Source organism: Larimichthys crocea, chromosome XV, assembly GCF_000972845.2.
Source record: "Larimichthys crocea isolate SSNF chromosome XV, L_crocea_2.0, whole genome shotgun sequence".
NCBI classification, from domain to species: Eukaryota; Metazoa; Chordata; class Actinopteri; family Sciaenidae; genus Larimichthys; species Larimichthys crocea.
In genome coordinates, this window is record NC_040025.1 from 9,576,709 (window position 1) to 9,585,580 (window position 8,872).

Here is an 8,872-nt window from a genome sequence, read left to right on the forward strand (position 1 = left end):
AAAAAAAAGTATGTAAAAAGTTTTTTCATTTTGTTCTTGTGACTTGACACTGTTAATAATAATAATTAATAAATAAATAAAATGCTTACAGTCAGTATGTCTGCTCTACATTTTTATTGTTTCCATACAGCTTAAAAAAACATAATCCTTAGATAAAGGTTGTTTTTATGGCCTCAGCTCTTCAGTATTATTCTCACCTCTCCTCCGGTGAACCGTTGTTTTGCAACCTCGTGCAGCCTACTTACCAAACAGTCCTAATCTCTTTAGCTTTGATATGATTAGCAATAATTAATTCAAGTCTGCTTACTTAACACCTCACCTAAGCTTGAATGTGGGTCAGCTAATGGAAAAGTAAATGTCAGGACAGTTATAGAATAGTTATATTGAAATACACATGATGTATTCATAGTTTCTGCTCTAAAATGTCTAAATGAATGAGCTGAGTTAGTTTATGTTAAACATTTCTGATACACAGACTCTTAAATCAGTGGTTTTGCTAAGAGGAGGGAGCGACTACATCTTGTATCAAGCGGCAACCCCCGTGGCTGTGAAGTGAAGCCTATGTGAAAGTGCCAACAACTGCAGTACCCCAAATGTCCACTTGAGGCTGGCTACAGAACAAGTCAATCTCCATAAGCCTGGCTACAGAACAAGTCAATCTCCATAAGCCCCCATGTTCAAATGTCCAACTTCATTGCAGAAATAAACATGTCTACAGCCTGGTACAACAAAAAGTTTTGGTCTCTAAAGCTAATTTGTCTGTTCATGACAACTGTACTGAGGGTGAATTTTTATAGAACTCACCTGTTTAAATTATATTAAGGCTTAAAGTTATTAACAATTAACAGTGTGGGCGCTTTGATTGACAGGTAGGTGCCATCTGAGTAATCAGTCATCATTCAGGCCACCTCAGGTCCACCGATAATCCACGTTTTTGCCAATTTTTAGATGAAAATCTGTGGGTAACGTCATATATATGCTGTCCATTCTTTGTGCTGTTGGTGGTATCAACTCAAATTCTGCTGGAAGAACCTTCTCCATTTACTCACCCCTAAAATTACATCAGTTGATCATAACTGCTGAGAAAATGTGGGGACCACAGAGCAACATTTTTTGGAGCTGGCTCTCAAAGATACAATTATTTTGGGGATGTTTTTGGAAAATCATGTGTCATGGTATAGGGACACAGATTCCCTTTGAATGTGTGACACTCTATTTGGGTGACCTATGACAGAAAGAATAACAGGAAATGACAGCAAATGCAACATTGTTCTCATGCAACGTGCTGAGAAAAAAGTGAAACATGTCAAACTGCAGATCACCGGTCACTTACTATTAACAGCTAGAGCACAGACCTGCTGAGTTGGCCTAGTAACTGCATAGTATAAAAATAAAACAGTACACCTGCTGATATTAAATCTTATATTTGTACTGGAATTGTTTTAAAATATATTTTTTAAAATGCCAGAGCACATTGTTGTCAAAGATTCAGTCTGTTCATGTTACAAATGTTGCAACATCCCTGCAATCTATGTGTGTTTTTAGACTCAGTATCAGATTTGTTGCCAAGGAATTTGCCTTGGTGTGAAAACTTTGCCTGAAATGTTATTTATTCAGATGCAGCAGGTTTCCAAAGTGCCATATGTGCCACTATAAAGTGCCAATGGCATGAATCCCTCGTAAAAAACAATCTCTTATGAAGTTTTTCATATAATTTAGCATAATTTCTCATCATTTGGACCTCAAAACTATTAAAATGACTGTGATGCCATGGGGTCCCGTTATCTGTAGAATGACACACTGGTTCTCTGAATGCACTTTTCTGTGAAATCAATATGTCGGGTACTTTAGCAATGCTGATGACTAAGAATAGACCGAACACAGTCCAGTTCCCTGTTTAAATAGGAAAGTCAAACATTTCCAGTGCTGCATTAGGAGCACGTTAGAGCCACATACTGGGACAAACATACTGGGACAAACATTTTGGCATTTAAAAGACCTTAAAGACATGATTCATGTTTTCATTTATAAAGCTTTATGATCTGTCCCAGTTGCCCTTCAGAGCTGACCTGTTCCTGGCAACGTGTCAGAGCAGCAGCCTAGTCTAAAAATGACCTGTGTGCCCGTTCCAAGAACAAATAGTGGCTCGCGTGTCACATCACTGACACGTTTCCCTTCATGCATTTCTTTTTTTTTTTCTTACTCCATGAGGGTCCTCCGGGTTACTCTGTGCAAAGTTCGCAGAACAAGGTGAAGGGTAAATCCTCAGAGTATTTAGATAAAAACAAACAAAAACATGAGTGAAGATCATGAGGTCTTATGATCCTGCAGAATCATGTAGAAAGGCGTTAGATTTATAACGATATGTTTTTCATGTAGCAAGTACAAGACCCAGGTAGTTCAAGGCTGCTACAGGGAGGGATTTTCTACAGTAAATGCTTCAAATCAGACTTGATCTTACGGCTATGTTTGATGTAACTGATCACAGATCGTTTTTAGAAAGCTTGACATGTTAAGGATTAACAAGGACTGCAGTTATTCGACTAACAGACTGTCCTTTTTTAATGCATCATTTTCAAGTGAATGTCTAGGACCATTATGTTGTTGTTGTTTACTGTTAATCTTAAAACCTGAGTTTTTGTAGTCTCTGCTTGAGACTCGAGGCTACATTAGCCACTACTACCATAACACACGCACACACTAAATCTCTAAATGTTTTCAGGTTTTTTAAGGGGACGAGCAATACACGACTTTTAGATTAGCTAGAGCTAGATGGATGCATGGATACTAAATCCATAATTTATATAGTCTATGTATCAATCCCACAGTCTGTTAGCTATGTTATATGAAATATTTAGTTTTTGGAGGCTATTTTTTGTGTTGTTTGTTTATTTGTTCATGCATTATTATGAAGTGATGAATTGAACTTGAAATCATCCGTCAATGTATCAAGTCATAGTCGTTTTTTGCTGGTTTCAGCTTCTGAAATGTGACATTTAGATCCTGTCTTTTCACATAGATGATGATAAACTGAATATGTTGTAATATATTTGTGTATTTCACAACTGACGATTGACAGTTCCCTGACATTTTAAAGACCAAACAATTAATCAGTTTTTTGTGATGCTCATTGAAACTCTGTTGTTGGGTTACAGTTTTTTTTTAAACCCTGATCCGCTGTCAGTGGTTATATTCAGTGGAAAATGTTGGCACAGCCACACAGGGCGCCCATGCATCAATTGACTCGAAGATAAATGGGGAATCTGGGGCAAAGGCCTCTGGTCCATGACTCAGTGCTGCCAAAGAGTCTAACCAACAGACACCCACAAAACACACAAGTTCAAATAACACAGATAAGGAGGAAATGTGCCTCTTATTCTCAGTATTAGACAAAGTGCATGGTTGTATAATTTCATATGTTTATCTTTTCAGGTTATGGGGGTCAGACATGACAGGGGCTCAGGTGTCATCAGGTTTTAGGTCTATATTTGCTCAGCAGCATGAGCAGACAGCGTGAAGTCCATGTGTCACCGCTGTCAAAGTCAGACCATGATTGATTCATCTCTGCAGGCCGCGATTATTTATTTGTTTTTCTTACGTGGAGTTTGGAAATTTAAGAAATAATTATTTAAAATGATGATCTGAAAGTTGGCAGGTAAAAATTCCAGTTTGACTGACTTGGATGGTTATTATAAATTAAATTATTATTTACCTATGCAGAATATTTGTTGGGACATGGCCAAATGTTTCATGTTTCAAATCAATGACCCACCCATGTCTCCCCTTTCCTACATTCCACTCTCTGATTAAAATAGCAGCAGTGAAGGATTGTAACTAATTATATTTACGCTCACGATCTCAAGTTATTTATGGAAATATCTCTGGAAAACATAGGTTCGTTATCTTGAGAAAATGATTATTAGAATTAGAAAATGACTTCTTAACTCAAGTAAAGGACAAACTTCTTTCAATGCTTTCAATGCAATGAGCTGATATATTGATGTATTATAGATTTTTAAAATAGAAACATATACAAATTTTCAGTGCAGGACTTTCACCTCTAACTGAGTATTATTATTATTATTATTATTATTATTATTATTTTATTGTTGTATTACCATTTATATCCAAAAGACCTTAATACTTTCTCCATGACTGTCTAAATTGTGCAATTTAGGAAAGTTTCAGTAGATACAGATTTTAAAAAAAAGAAAATAATGAGGTCATTGTTGTTGTTTTCACTGTGTGTAAATATTGACTGATCTCACTGGTCCGATGGAACATAGCGTCTATTTTCACATGAGTCTGTTTGTGAAACCAGCTGTTAATATTCTCAGACCTACGCGAGCAACGCCAAAATATTCAACAACTTCACTACTCTGTTTCCCAGTCTGAAATCATAAACCATGTTAAATAAGACTACTCAGTGAGACTAGATGACTAGAATGAAAACATTAGAGGTCATGCATGAGGTTAATGAGAATCAAAGTTTGTGTCAACCTAATAAAAATGTATCTTTAAAGTAGAGCTAACAATGCAATGACTAATTCTTTATCCCGTTTAGTGCTAATTAGCAACTTTATACCTGCTGAAAAAATCAACATGTTTGCATTTTGTAATGGCAGTGCAAAAATAACTATATAATTATGTAAACACTAAATATGAATATTTAGTTTCAATCAAAAGAAAAGATCACAACGAAGCACGTCAGCTATACTGCTAAATAGCATATATTAGCATTGTGATACTAGCATGCTAACAGGCTAAGCTAAGATGCTAACATTATTCTTGCTAAACATGCTACATGCTAGTAGTATTACTGGGACTATGTTAGCATGCTGGTGTTAGCATTAACGGTCAAAGCATTGCTAATGTACTTCACAGAGGAGCTAGCATGGCTAGTTGGTGTCAGTTGAACGTTCCGTTGCCCGTAGCAACAGTAACTGTCACAGTGCTAACTATTAGCTGTCTGAGGCTAATGTGCTGCTAATGTGCTGCAAAAATAACTATATAATTATATAAACACTCATATGAATATTTAGTTTCTATCAATCAAAAAAAAAGAAAAGATCACAACGAAGCACGTTAGCATGAAATTCCACCAGCCTCAGCTATACTACTAAATATATACATATTAGCATTGTGATATTAGCATGCTAACAGGCTAAGCTAAGATGCTAACATTATTCTTGCTAAACATGCTACATGCTAGTAGTATTACTGTGACTATGTTAGCATGCTGGTGTTAGCATTTCAGCCAAAGCACTGCTAATGAGCTAGCAAGGCTAGTTGGTGTGAGTTTAACGTTCTGTTGCCCGTAGCAACAGTAACTGTCACAGTGTTAACTATTAGCTGTCTGAGGCTAACGTGCTGCTAATATGTTGTTCTGCTGTCAGATATGCGACCTAACAAATGTTAAAAAGTAGATAACTCTCCAAATGTTCTTGTCAAAGCATCGAATGTACATGTTGATTTATAATTTGTTGATTTATTTACTCCGTTATCAGCTTATTGCTAACCAAGCTGTCTGGGGCTAATGTGTTACTACTATAATATTACACAGAGCATTTGTCAGATATGTTTTACATACACTTTCCTTTCATATACTTTTAACATGTTACTTTTGGAGCATTATGTGTACATGTAGATTTATAATTTGTAAATGTATTTACTCTGTGATCAGCTTATTAGCTATTGAGGCTAAATCACTACTAATACAACATTACAATGAGCCTTTTTATCAGAACTGTGACCAAGCAAATATTGCCAAGCATTTTAGATACACTGAAAATGTTCTTTTCAAAGCATCATGTGTAAATGTTGATATGCAATTTGTAAATTTAGTTTCTCTGTGATCAGCTTATTGCTAACCCAGCTAGCCATTAGCTGTTTGAGGCTAAATATGTATGTATGTATTTTACTGTTTATGTTAATATTTGTTAACATATAAATACATTACTATAGTTATATATAAATTAATTACTGTGTTGTAATGTTAATATGTATTTATTCATTATTTATATTCTCCTCTGCACATTGTCATTAATATCTATCTATCTATCTATCTATCTATCTATCTATCTATCTATCTATCTATCTATCTATCTATCTATCTATCTAAGAAAGTATTGTAACCTCTTTCCATGTTGTTTTATATACAGTCTGAGATCTCCTTCTGTAACTCTGCTGCCATCATGTGGAAGAAGAACCCTAAAAACAATAAATATGTGTTGAACCACCTGTGTGTTTTCTTCCTGATGTTTGCAGAAATTAAATTTAAAAAAGTAAAACCACAATGGAAATCTGAGTTAGATAGCTCATCGCACTATTTTATTCAATTACTGACATCTCAGGAGAAGAGGAGAGCCTTGCAACTCTGCTGTTGGTAAACCAGTGGTGTTGTTTTGTTTTTGTTTTTTTTGTTGTTTGTTTTGTTTTTATTTTTCATAGCGTTGATGCAACACTTAAAAAGCGCTATTTTTCCAAACAAACACAGGTCCCTCATTAGTGATATGTAAGAGGCAGAGAAAATCTCACCTGGACAGTTTTGCATGAAACATACAAATGAAACAGGTTCAACCTTTTCTTTTGTCTTTTTGTAGTTTCACATATAATAATAAATATCCATACCTATAAACACTCCAAAAAAAAAACCCAAACAAAAAATAAAATCAAAATATTAAGTCACAGGTACTGGAAAAAGCTCCACTTTTAAATCACAATGATAAATGTACAAAACAATAGACATCTCATATAAATGTTAATGGTTTTTCGTTTAGAGACTTAAAATCTCATTTCAGAAGAAATCAGTGGATAAAAACTAAACTTGGAGATTCAGTATTTCCTGAGGTTTATGGGTTCCCCTTAAAAGGCCAGGAGAGGGGAATGGCTTTTATGTTACCGAGGAGATATTACAACAGGTCAAAGTGTACCTTTTCAGGGTACCAGTCGGGTTAAGGACAAGGAGTTTTTCCTGACAATACAGCCGGGATGTTAAAAGATTTCTGAGCACTTAATGTAGTATAATAAATGTACCTACACCCCACCGATCTCCATTTTAGGCCACAATAGTTTTCTTAAACAGTTGATTAAAGTCGTCTTGATCCTTAATAAATCTTTGCTGGTCCACTTTGAGAAGTTGCGAAGCTCCCTTTTTTTTTCTTTTCTTTTTTTTCTTACTTAAGATTAACCTTTTTTTTTTTTTTTAAATGCTGGAAGCCACCACAACACAGAGCCGACCACAACCAGTTTTTTTTTTTTTTTGTCACGGCACACACTCTGACAATGTGACCGAGTAGTCAAAGAGGTCACGTCGTATGCACTTGAAATGCAATGAAACAACCAAAAAACAGAACAAAACAACAAAAAAAAAAGGTAAAATATCTGGAGGGGGGCAAAATGTACACAGATTAAAGAGGAGGGGGGAGGGAGAAAAAAAAATCAAACGAAACAAATAAAAGTATCTGAAAAACTGTACATGTAAACATCACACTTTCACTGAGTCCAAAAACCAGAGGGGAAAATACAAAGCTTCACACAGGTTTACAGTACAACCCCCTGCACAGAGCTACAGTCTCTTATCAGTGCAGGAGAGGCAACAATTGAAATAATATAAATAACAATAGAAGTAATACAGACCACCACCAAATGATAAGTTAAAACAGGCAAGGGCTAAAACCACTTTTTTTTTTTTAAACAGTGCTGTACCCACAGAAATAAAAAAAGAAAGGTTTAAAACATCTTTTATCACTCTTTGTACAGCTATACAGTACATTTATCTGACCACTTTAGCAATCCACAAGCTACCAGGGCATTTTTAATCAACACCAATAGATTACATTGTCCAGTCAATACAAAGAGAAAATCCATTGGGCATTATTAGAAAATAAAAAAAACAAAAAAACAAAAACAACAACATGACAACACTTTAGTTGTCGTTGATCACAGTAACTCCAGCACACAGCTAAAATGTTGCTCAGCGTTTTATAGACTTAAGACAGTTTTACAAATCTGCAAGCTTTTAAAATGTTTGGTCGGTGGAAAAATGAGATCGACATGACGTCACTGAGTTAAGACGTGAAGTGTTAAGAGGATCTGCTATGGCTACAGTAATAACAAACGAGCAGGTTGGAGGAGACGAGGAAGACATGTGTGAGGACTACTCAGGTCCCACGTACATCTATGATTACGTCTGTTAGAGCCCACGGGGGTGTTTCATGGAGAGAGGCTTTGTTTTTGTTTTTTTTTATCATTTTCTTCATTGTAGATTAACACAGAAGACATCAAAACTATGAAATAACACATGGAATTATGTGGTAATCAAAAATAGTGTAAAAAAAATCAGAATATGTTTGATAATATAACTGATAAACCTGCAAAACCTTGTTTTTTGGCTGCCTGGTGGCAGTGGGAACAAGTTGTGAACACAACATTGACACCTCTACAGTTGCACGTGTTAATAAACAGCTGCTTATTTACACATCCAGCAGCTACAGAGCAACATGATTAATAATTAATTTTCTGGCCACCTGATGAATCTAGGTCCAATATTTACTCTCCTTTTAGCTCTGTTTTTGGTCTCCACCAACTCCTGAGGTAAATATCGGGTAAATGCTCCACTATGTTCACCAGATAGTCTCTACATGAGTTAGTCTGCTCTTTGGTGCTGAGCAGGTCACGTACAGTTGCTTTTTAGAGATTTTTAGCTGAAGACAACAATAGTTTCTAACAGCTAAGTTACAGCTAAACAATGAGCTCAAACTGACTGTAAATATGAGGACAGCTGCAGATTCAGGTAATGTCAGGTCAGGTCATTTGATACATGTTTATTATTTAAAAAAATCTTGATTTTAAAAGGTCCAGTGTGTAGCTG